The sequence below is a fragment of the Oncorhynchus nerka genome, linkage group LG4 (genome assembly GCF_034236695.1).
Source record: "Oncorhynchus nerka isolate Pitt River linkage group LG4, Oner_Uvic_2.0, whole genome shotgun sequence".
NCBI classification, from domain to species: Eukaryota; Metazoa; Chordata; class Actinopteri; order Salmoniformes; family Salmonidae; genus Oncorhynchus; species Oncorhynchus nerka.
The window spans coordinates 45,171,427-45,184,299 of record NC_088399.1 but is presented as its reverse complement, the minus strand read 5'-3'; positions in this window follow the sequence as shown (position 1 = coordinate 45,184,299).

Below are 12,873 nucleotides of genomic sequence, written 5' to 3'. Positions count from 1 at the left end.
AGTTGAATTTGATCAATAATAGGTGCTTGAATATTCTGAACAAATAAAATGGGTTTCTACCGGGGGTATTAACCACGATATCGATAAAAAGGAAGCAGGTCCGAAATTGACCTGGGGTAAGGGGCGCTACCATCAAATAAACTAGAGCTTAATAAAGCCTGGTCTTGCAAGCCAGAAGGTTATTAAGGAGTGATATAGTACGCATTGGAGAATTAGGACGCTTGTTCCGTACAAATAGGATGGCCAATAATTCAATAAACATACCTAAACAAAGTTTTTACCTAATAGTCTATCTGTATATGGGAAGTAGTCTGACTGTGAAAAGTAGCAGATAGATATATTAAAACAGGTGAGGATAAATTAGGCGTCGTGAGAAGGCAGGGTAATTCTAGGCGAACAGAATAATTGAACCTGTACAATGCTGAAAGAAATTAATATCAAATGATAAGTGATTAGTCTAGAGTAGTGAGATTTGAGACATTAACGTTGAAAGTTCCAAAAGGAATATCCTATGGGTGAAAGGTGATGTCCGATCAAAAGTCTTCTATAGACGTGGTTCACAGGAGAGGTCAACTTAGTCTAGAGTAGTGAGATTCGAGACATTAACGTTGAAAGTCCCAAAAGGAATATCCTATGGGTGAAATGTGATGTCCGATCAAAAGTCTTCTATGGACGCGGTTCACAGGATGGAAAATACATACTGATTATTTTTAAAGGAACACACACATAGGCAGACAGAAAAGTTCTAAGTAACTAAGTAACGGTAAATTACAAATTAATGGAACTGCACGCACATAGAATTTAAAATTATATAGAAAGACATAGATAAGTGATTAGATAAGTGACTAGTCTAGAGTAGTGAGATTTCAGACATTAACGTTGAAAGTCCCAAAAGGAATATCCTATGGGTGAAATGTGAGGTCCGATCAAAAGTCTTCTATAGACGTGGTTCACAGGAGAGGTCAACTTAGTCTAGAGTAGTGAGATTTGAGACATTAACGTTGAAAGTCCCAAAAGGAATATCCTATGGGTGAAATGTGATGTCCGATCAAAAGTCTTCTATGGACGCGGTTCACAGGATGGAAAATACATACTGATTATTTTTAAAAGAGACACACAAACAGTCAGACAGAAAAGGAAGGATTGTTTAGAAATTCCTCAAAAGAAGGGTCGAAAAACTAGCGGGAGATTACCGTAATAATGCTGAGAAAAATGGATAAGGTGAGTCAAAAGAAAAATACAAGATGGTTTAATTGTAATCCCGGCCGAGGCGGTTAACTAAAATGGATTTTAGATTGTAATTGACCTATTTGCATGTTTTGCCTGAAAAATATGGTCGCCAGTGTTTGTAAAAGATATGAAATGAACGTTTATAATGTGTTCTAGATAGAATTGAAAAAAGAAGTCATTAAAAATAATGGCGAGACAATTTCGATGTAAAACGCTATTTCGCACAAAATGATCGGGTGGAATAATGTATTGAGATGGGAGTCGTATTTAAATAGATGTATCATAGAAGAGAGAGTTACCTAAAGTTAAATGGAGGGGATAACGGAGAGATACGATACAATTTCGGGCTATCCGGACGTTATAGCCATTTATGAATCGATTGACATATGAGAAGTTTAACACAAAAACATGGTACGTTTAAATGTTAGGGTATAGTAAGTTGAGAAGTTTGGTTGGGTTTACTCTGATGATTAGAATTTAAAACTGAACTCAATCTGAATAGGGAATATATATTTTACAAAGGCAGGCAGATTTGTGGCTATAGCCAGCAACGGAATTGCTAGACACTCAATGGGGCTATATAGTGCAACGCTTTGGACTATAAATTAGGTAAGAATAGTTTAATCGTAAAAAGTTGTGATTGTTTTTCCGAGTATTGATTTTTGGTTAAGGTAACGCCAGTGAATTTGAACAAAAAGTAACGTATTCTAAAAATGATCTGTTTTCCGTTCTCATTGCGGGGAACAAATAAAATGTCTTATCTTAAAGGGACAGTGCACGGTAATCACAGTGGTTTGAGTGTATGACAGTGGAAAAAATATTGTGGGACGACAATTAGAAGATAGAAAAATAAGTTACATGATACATCAAGAGATTTAAAACGAACGATGTGAAGGGATCATCAGAATTATTGGGTGTCGTTGTAGGAGTAAAAGTTTGGGTTAAGGGGATTTCCCTGTTCCCAGAGACAAGGCATTTTAAAGGCGTACACTCACTAATGCTAGTCTGAGTTTGTAATTAGACAAGTGAATAACGTATTGGGAATAGAGTTGTAATTAAAATACTAAGTCAAAGACGAGACAGGTACTTAGAGCAAAATGGATTCTAAATGATAACAAAGAGACAATTATGATTTATGCCCATCGAAAAGCTTTTATAAAATTAGCGAATTTAGAGATGTTGGTTGGGGTGGTAAATTATAATTCAGGATTTGAACAGATGTGATAAATTAGGTTTGGTTAATCGAACAAGAATGATTTACAATTCGTTTGAAGTCGCTACGAATTGGCAGGTTGAGCGCTTGATGATGACGTCACTAGCGAGGCACTTTTGTCACCAGGGACTGGGGATAACGGAGCAAATCGTATGGCTGTTAGTGTGTGTATCGAGGTTTCGAGTAACTTTTCAGAAGTTGATATAAATTGCAAAATACATTTTTAACAGTAATTTGAGAGTTGCCAGGATGTCAGGAAAGATGCTAAAAACGATCAGCTGATACCTAGGTAGGCATCAAGGTTTGTGGCGTTGGTTTGGGATGAACCATGTTAGAGAGGAAGACTGGATGTATGATTCGTAAAACATAGTGGTAATGGATTCCATGGTTGAAATTCCAGGGTTGATTGTTTACGTAACACCAGTGAATTTGAGCACTTTCAATTGTGTGGAACCATGTCAGGTATTTAAAGTTGAAAAGCAACCTCTATAGAAAAACATAACGGCATATGTTTCGGGAAATTAGCTAGGTTGAATTTGGTTATTCGAGCTTTTCCCCTGATACGTAGACATCCGTAACAGGGGCAAGTGTTTGTTTTTTTCCTTGACGAACTAACAGATGTAAACGTGAGTCTCTGAGTAAGTTTGCCATCTGAAGCATTATAGTAGTGAGTTTCCGTATAGTTTGTTTTTTGCTGGTAAAAGTGTTTTGTTTATTTGTTTACTGGTTATGGTCAATTTTAGGGGTTGATTTAACTTAGTCGAACATTGTGTTCTGGCGGGTTTAGGTAGAACTCTTTGTTCCGGGACGGATGGGAGTTACCCAAAATAAGTAAATTAAAGGAGCCATGAGAGAATGCGAATGCATATTTATTAAATATCGGGGATTAAATGACGGATTCCTTACATTGTGAAATGTATGACATTTGCGGCAGAGAGAAAAAGTAATGCATTGGATAATAATGTTATCGGGTTAATTGTATCTAAAGGTAGCATGTTCATTTAAGTGAACATATCCGTAGACGATGTTTAAAACTTATGATTAATGATTTGAGTCAAAGGGGAATTATCATTAGGTTTTAGTTATAGTTCACTTATTGAGTTTCTGATTCGAGGTAGCATTAGTGAATGATAGTTAGGTGTGTGGTGTCTCACTTTTAGAAGCCTCCTGGGATTATATAATTTTGGGGAGAGTGGGGGAGAGAGCAGCCATAAACGACCAAATTGAAAAAGGTCTGCAAATATATACACATAAAACAATTGTTAGAACTATTTGTTTTAGTGCAAGGGTATTTTAAAGAGGCACGCTCACATATGGAACCTTATGAGATGTTATTTTATGGGTTTTAATTACACAGGTGACTATTTCTATTGTAAGGATAAAGGGTTCTTTATGTCTAATATGGTATGACCTTTTGACCTTATCGTGACTGTCTTCTGAGGTCTGATCAGCCTCAGGGGAGAGTCATTTGTATAATGAATGTGGTCATATTGAGTTACTAGTTTTAAGGTAAATTCATTAGAAATGAAGCAGTTTTGGTTGTGGGGTTAGAATTACTGTTTGGACCGCAAATGAGAAAGTGGTTCAGGATTCTGTCTTATAACATTAGCTGTGAAGTTTTTTGAATGGGCTATTAGGGATTTGGTATTGTAACAGAGAGAAAGTCATATTTATCATTGAGAATAAATAGGGGAAGATAGCATATTTTGAGCCAACAGGGCAGGGAAGAAATTGAGATATTTTTGTTTGGTTTTAACACCTGTGTACAGGAGTGCCAAAAGACGGGAGACATTACCTGTGTAATGGGGGAGGGTGTCCGTATGGGGATTACATGATAACCAACTTGGGACAGTTCTGGGATTGGAGAAGAGGATATCCTTATAGCATAGGGGATCCCACAAAGGTGGATAGGTTTTCCATGATATGGGGGAAACCTGGGAGCACTGTTGAACTTTGTAAAGGTGATGAAATCCTACTAACCATCGAAACTATTAAGCTCTCTGATGCAGGCACTTACACCCTCGGACTACAAAGGACCGGGACAGACACGATGGTGTGTTTTCTATTAAGGTACTGCCAAAACCAGAGGTCCCAGACGAACCAGGGCCAGACACACTCCTCTACCACCCCTGGACCGAACCTGCCACCACTGTGTTAAAAATCCCATTCAGGTAATTAATGTTAGACTATTCAGCTATTGATCAATTAGGCACTGAGACTGGTTTTGATGGTAGGGACAATTTGTGGCTGTCTTATACAGAATAGACTTGCTTTGGATATGCTTCTTGCCAGTCAGGGGTGCGTCTGCAAGATGTTCGGTGAACAATGTTGCACGTATATCCCTAATAACACCAGTCCAGATGGTAGTATATCTAAGGTCCTTAATGGGCTTGATGCACTATCTATTGAGATGAGGACCATGGCGGGGGTGGAGGAGTCTGTTCTCTTGGTTGGGAGCCTGGTTTGGTAAGTACACTGGTATGGTGGTTACTGGATTTCTGACCCTAATTCTTGTATTTTTGTTATTGATGTGTTGTGCTGCTTGCATCATACCGTGTTTTAAAAAGTCTGTTACAGATGTGGTGAAGGCTTCAGGCATGATGCCTTTGCTTGATGCTCCAGTTGGAGATGCTGATACTGAAGCATGCTTTCAGGGGAGGATGAGACTGACTGAGGATGACCCATGTATGTTTGTTCTCCCTGTCGTGAAGGGTGGCATAGTGCCCACCTGGTGCAGGATAGGAGTAGCTGAGAGGACCAGATGGGTTATAATAATGCTTTGTTCTGCTTTACTCTGTTTTCCATGACCAAAGTTTTATTCCACACTTTGCAACACATATTAAATCCATGTTATTGTCAGATGGAATACTGAGGGTCCCCAAGGAGAGGGCTTGTTAGTATAGGAAGGATTTTTAATATGGTTAGCATTTATTAGACCTTGATTGATTATTATAAGTTTTTAAATAGTATTACATTTAACAGGAATATAGGACATCTATGATGATTTAGGATTATTGTTAGGATTAAGATAGATTGATTAACCTCTTAAGTCGACCCTCTACTTTTTTGAACATTCTGTTAAAAATCGCGCAACATTTCAGCGCCCTGCTACTCATGCCAGGAATATAGTATATGCATTTGCTTAGTCTGTGTGGATAGAAAACACTCAGACGTTTAAAAAACTGGTTAAATCACTGCTGTGGCTTTACCAGAACGGCATTTACATCGAAAAGCACAGGAAAAACTGATCACTGAAAATGGGAAAATATATCCATGCGCTACTTGAACCCATTGATAAACGTGAACCACAATTAATTGACTGAGGTTGCAGTACCTACAGCTTCCACACGGTGTCTAGAGTCTTGTCATTTCCCTTCGAGTTTTTTCTTGGTCAAACACATACAGGACACCGTATCTCCTCCGGTCTAGGACCGGATATTTTCGTTGAGTTTCTAGCCGGACATTTTTCCAGGACAGCTAATGATCTTTACATCGCCTCCTGATGAATTTTATCGCTTATTAGCGTTTACTAATACCTAAAGTTGCATTACAAACGTATTTCGAAGTGTTTTGTGAAAGTTTATCGTCGACTTTTTGAATTTTAAAAAATGACGTTACGTTTTGAAACAATGTTTTTTTCGTTTATCACACAGTCTACATATAACGATATCTAGGCTTTATATGGACCGATTTAATCGAAATAAAGACCCAAATAGTGTTTATGGGACATCTAGGAGTGCCAACAAAGAAGATGGTGAAAGGTAATGAATGTTTTCTATTTTATTGTGCGGTTTGTGTAACGCCGAAATGCTAATTATTTTGTTTACGTCCCCTGTGGGTCTTTTGGGGTGTTGCATGCTATCAGATAATAGCTTCTCATGCTTTCGCCGAAAAGCATTTTAAAAATCTGACTTGTTGCCTGGATTCACAACGAGTGTAGCTTTAATTCGATACCCTGCATGTGTATTTTAATGAACTTTTGAGTTTTAACTAATACTATTAGCATTTAGCGTAGCGCATTTGCATTTCCAGAGCTCTAGTTGGGACGCAAGCGTCCCGAGTAGAAGCAACAGGTTAACCTCTTGAGGCACTAGGCCTGCAACGACCAGGGTTAGCATACTGCCGGAATCCAGCAGTGCTTCAACCTCTTTCCCTTCAACCTTCACCCTGCACATATGTTTGTTTCTTGATCTTTCAAGTACAGTGGTTACAACAGGACATGCATACCGTATATCATCTTCATTTTCACCAAGGTTACATTGCATTGGCTCTTCTTTAATAGGGCAGTAGGCTGCAATATGTCCTGGTTGATTACAATTGTAACAGATAATAGGGGTTCGGGGGGGAGACCCCCTCGACCCCCAGTCCCGGTTAACGTTTTTTCCCTTAGTGTCTTGGCCTGATTCTGATTCTTTCCTCATGGCCCCACGCTGCTCTCTTCCCCCTCTAAATGTTGGGACAGCCTTACCCTGTCCACTGGTTCGCCCATGCCTGGGGAACAGGAATCTTTCCTCCTGTGCCTGCTCAGCTGTTCTTGCCGTACAATACCGTTCAACCAGGCCCACGAGATGGTCGGCGGAAAGTACCTCGTTCTGGCCAACCCATCGTCTCACTTCTTGGGGTAGACCTCGCTGAAACTGGTTGAGTACGATGGTCTCGACAATCTCGGCGGATGACCGGGTCTCTGGTCGCAACCATTTCCGTGCCAGGTGAATCAAGTCGAACATCTGTGTTCGTGGGGGTTGTCCCGGTCGGTAGGACCACTGGTGGAAGCGGTGTGCCCTCACGGTATCAGTCACTCCCAGTCTAGTCAGGATCTCTCCCTTTAGTTTATCGTAATCCTGTGCATCTTTCAACTCCAGGTCGAAATACGCTTTTTGAGCGTCCCCTGCCAGGTATGGTGCCAGAAGCCCTGCCCATTCTTCTTTCGGCCACTTCTCCCTCTCTGCCGTCCTTTCGAAGGTGGTAAGATATGCTTCCACATCATCCTGCGCTGTCATTTTTGAAGAAAATGATTGGCCCTCCTTTGGGTATTTGCAGCTGGTAATTGAGCCCCAATTTGGTCCGCTAGCCCCTTTAGGCCTTCTCTTAACTCCCGGGTGTTTCTCTCTTGCTCTTCTGTGAGCAGCTGGTTGGTGCGGTGCTGGATCTGTAACGTGTCCTGATACATTCGCATTGCATCCTGATGAACTATTTGTTGAGCTCTAGTTGCCTCTTGTTGGGCGGCCGCCGCTTGTAACAGGGCCTGTATGGCTCCCTCCATACTCATTTTCCTGAAAAACTGTCCTAACCAAACAAAGCCAAAACAAAAAAAAACCTGACTCCCCTTTGGAGTGCTAACTGAACATTTATTTTTTATTTTTTTCTTCTTTCCTAACCAGTGGTATGTTAGTCCATGCCTGCATCCTCCACCACGTGTGGCAAACCTCTTCAAGGTTAGGAGCGTTTGTCACAAACTAAGTGGTAAACTGTCACCAAATCACCCAAGAATGAGAGTTATTGTTTCCAGGACTCTGGGAGATCAATGACACTACAGATGGTGCGTTATGGGCCGATTCCAGGTTCTGACCCGTGGAGGACTGAAGGCATGTCTACAGAGGAAGTGGACGAATCTGGATCTGTCATTTGTGGGGAATTTATGTTTGATGAGACTAGTGTTGAGATGAAGGGGAATTAGATTGTAATTTGTTTCCATGATTAAACTGTTTTTTTAATGAAGGTCGTAACGAAAATCCGGAAAGAAGAGTTATGATTCTGATGTAGGTTTAAAAACAGTTGGAGTTAAGGTTAGATTTGATTAATGATGTGTGAAGTGTCGGATAAACATTTATAATAATGTTGATTATGTGTTGTGGCAAAGAAGGGGGTCGAGTGATAAGTGGCAGATATGTGAGAGCAGAACTAATAAACGGGCTCTGCCCGATCACTAAAATGGCCACCCCTGTCAGAACTACAGATCACAAAATGGCCGACCGCCAAAACTACAAGTCCCAGAAGCAAGGGGAACCCTCAGAAGGTGGAGCCGACTCACAGATAAAGGGTCAAGAAAAACCAGGAAGAGGAAGAGAGAGTGCTGGAAGGAGCTATGAACAATAGAGAAAGAGACTATAGAGATTGGCTGGATTTACCGTGTATGAGCTGGATTGTTTTGGACTTACCTGTTGGCGTTTGGACCTGGACCTACCGAGAACCCGATTCGTGTACCGAACCCTGCTATCCTTGACCTCGCCTACGGCCTGGGTGGACCAGGACAAACACACAGGTACTGTCCTGTTCGAAAGAACTCTCATTCTTGGGTGATTTGGTGACAGTTTACCACTTAGTTTGTGACAAACGCTCCTAACCTTGAAGAGGTTTGCCACAGTGTCTATTCATATGATAATCTGATAAACCTTTATAATAAGGTTGATATTTTCATTTTTTATGATATAATGTAAACTAGATGTAGATTTGAATGTATAATATTTGATCAAAGGGAGGATTGTTAGAGGAAATTATAGTTGAAATGATTAATTATGTATACATTATTGTTTAGAACCATTTATTCTAATACTATTATGTTATGGTATGAAAGGTATGGGTTCTTGGTTAAGCTGTTACTGAAAATGTAAGCAGAACGAATTAATTGTCTGTGCCTCTCGGGGAGTTTAAGGGACGAGAGATGATATAGCTTTTCAGACAGATAAGAATGTTTGGATTATGTTCCATTAGTGGAGAAAAGTATATCTTTTAGACAGATTGGAATGTCTGGTTTATGAGGGGAGTAGAAAGCATCTCCGGACCTAAAAACACGGGGCTATTGTGGGAAACTGATGATGTCATTTTCAGTTTATAACCTGTGGAAATATGTGTATGTGGTCAGTACTCTCTGGAATTAAACGCTCTTACCTGGCTTTTAAGACTGGTCTCGATCTACTTCATGCATAATTAATGAACTTACACCTCATTAATGACTTAGAGAGAGTGTGAAATTGATTTTGGCTATAAAACACATCGGAATTTAGAATTCCTCTATCAATTTGTCACATGCGCAGAATACAATAGGTGTAGACCTTACAGTGAAATGCTTACTCACAAGCCCTTAACCAACAATGCAGTTAAGAAAAAAATATATATAACAAATAATTAAGGAGCAACAATAAAATAACAGTAGCGAGCCTATGTATTTTATGCTCATCATCAGTGGTTTCACAATCAAATCATGGTCTCATTGGCAGTGTTTATCATGTATTTGATTTCTTTACTATTGGATTATGGATGATTTTATATTTACTCAATCCAAGGTGGTGTTTTAATCCATTTGAATAAATGTTTGCATTCTCAAAAATACGATCTGTATTTGAAACTATTGATAATAAATTGATTTAATTTGCAAGACTACTAGCAATGTGCACCTTCGAGTGGATCAATTTTGTCTTTCAAATCAAATCTTATTTGTCACATACACATGTTTAGCAGATGTTTTTGTGGGTGTAGCTAAATGCTTAAGAGCTAGAAGCAGAGCTGCCCTATCTGACGGTGCCATCTCTCTCTAACTAATTAATTGTGCACATGTTATGTTTTCAGTCTGTGAGTGTATGATTACATTTTTGTAATTTTTTTACATTTTTATCTAACCTTTTTTTTAACTAGGCAAGTCAGTTAAGAACAAATTCTTATTTACAATGACGGTCTACCAAAAGGTGTCCTGCGGGGGCTGGGATTAAAATTAAAATAAATGAAATAAAAATATAGGACAAAACACACATCACGACAAGAGAGACAACACTACATAAAGAGAGACCTAAGACAATAACATAGCATGGCACCAACACATGACAACACATGTTGGCCCTACACCCAAACAAGGGCACTGCGTTCATCCACCTCTGGCCTGCTCGCCTCCCTACCACTGAGGAAGTACAGTTCCTGCTCAGCCCAGTCAAAACTGTTCGCTGCTCTGGCCCCCCAATGGTGGAACAAACTCCCTCACGACGCCAGGACAGCGGAGTCAATCACCACCTTCCGGAGACACCTGAAACCCCACCTCTTTAAGGAATACCTAGGATAGGATAAAGTAATCCCTCTCACCCCCCCCCCCCTTAAAAGATTTAGATGCACTACTGTTCCACTGGATGTCATAAGGTGAATGCACCAATTTGTAAGTCGCTCTGGATAAGAGCGTCTGCTAAATGACTTAAATGTAAATGTAAATGTAATGACAACATGGTAGCAACACAACATGGCAGCAACACAACATGACAACAACATGGTAGCAACACAACATGGCAGCAACACAACATGGTAGCAGCACCAAACAGGGTACAAACATTGGGCACAGACAACAGCACAAAGGGCAAGAAGGTAGAGACAACAATACATCACATGAAGCAGTAAGAGTGTCCATGATTGACTCTTTGAATGAAGAGATTGAGATAAAACTGTCCAGTTTGAGTGTTTGTTGCAGCTCGTTCCAGTCACTAGCTGCAGCGAACTGAAAAGACGAGCAACCCAAGGATGTGTGTGCTTTGGGGTCCTATAACAGAATGTGACTGGCAGAATGGGTGTTGTATGTGAAGGATGGCAGCTGCAGTAGATATCTCAGATAGGTGGGTGGGAGTGAGGCCTAAGAGGGTTTTATAAATAAGCATCAACCAGTGGGTCTTGCGACGGATATACAGAGATGACCAGCTTAAATCAAATTGTATTAGTCACATGCGCCGAATACAACCTTACAGTGAAATGCTTACTTACGAGCCCCTAACCAACAATGCAGTTTAAAAAAATACAGATAAGAATAATAAATAAAAGTAACAAGAAATTAAAGACCCTGCCTATCGCCTGGTACTGTTTGGACTCTGACATGGTTTATGAACTCTCGCCTGTATACCGACCTGTCTTTTGCCTACCCCCTTTTGGTACAATAAATATCAGAGCTCAACCATCTGCCTCCTGTATCTGCATTTGGGTCTCACCTTGTGTCCTTATACAGGGATTATGGTGGTCTGCTTAAAACATGTTGGTATTACAGACTCGGACAGGGAGAGGTTGAAAATGTCAGTGAAGACTCTTGCCAGTTGGTCAGCGCATGCTCGCAGTACATGTCCTCGTAATCCGCCTGGCCCTGCGGCCTTGTGAATGTTGACCTGTTTAACCTCTCTAGGCTAGGGGGCAGTATTTTGGCGTCCGGATGAAAAACGTGCCCAAAGTAAACTGCCTGCTATTCAGGTCCAGAAGCTAGGATATGCATATAATTTGGTATATTTGGATAGAAAACACTAACGTTTCTAAAACTGTTAAAATTATGTCTGTGCGTATAACAGAACTTATTTGGCAGGCGAAACCCAGAGGACAAACCATCCAGGAATTATTTATTTTGAGGTGACAGTGTTTTCAATGGGTTTCTATGTGTATCTAGATTTATAAGGCACTTGCTTGCAGTTCCTATTGCTTCCACTGGATGTCAACAGCCTTTAGAAATTGGTTGATGTTTTTCTTTAGAGAAATGAAGAAGTACGGCAGTTCAGAACGAGGGTCCAGCCTAGTGCACTCTGTTTTGATCACGCACTTCTTGTTGTTTTTATCAGGTATTGAACACCGTTTATCCCGTCTTAAATTTGATTGATTATTTACATTAACTTGTTAAGGACGTGGTACCGAAGTGGGGACCACAATCAGCGGAAATGCTCAAGAGCGCCACCATAGAGGTTGATAAACCTCAAACTTTCATTAAAATTGACATACAATATACTGAATTAAAGCTACACTCGTTGTGAATCTATCCACCAAGTCAGATTTGTAAAATGCTTTTCGGGGAAAGCATGAGAAGCTATTATCTGATACCATGCACCCTCAAAATACTGCAACGTCACCTAAAATGACAGATTTTGCGTTAGCCGTCGCAAACGAAAACGCTGAAATAAAATATAAAACATTCATTACCTTTGACGAGCTTCTTTCTTGGCACTCCTAGATGTCCCATAAACATAATTTAGGGTCTTTTTTCGATTAAATCAGTCCATATATAGCCTAGATATCGAGCTAAGAATACTGTGCGAGTAAAGAAATAAATTAGCATTTCATAACGTAACGTCATTTTTTTTAATTCAAAAAGTCGACGATAAACTTTCACAAAACACTTCGAAATACTTTTGTAACGCAACTTTAGGTATTAGTACACGTTAATAAGCGATAAAATTCCTCAGGAGGCGATGTGAAATGTTTAGCTTGTCCGTGGAGAAAAAGATGTCTTGAAATGGTCGACCAAAAATCTGGGCGGGGACAGTAGGGAAGGAGTTCCCTTGTTTGGGTTAGACCAAGAATCAATTGCGAAACAAATGACATGACTCTAGACAACCTGTGGAAGCTGTAGCCAATGTAAACTCGGCTCTATTTAATTCGGTTCGCTTTGAACAATTGCCTGTAGTCGCAGAAGGATATATTTTTCCATT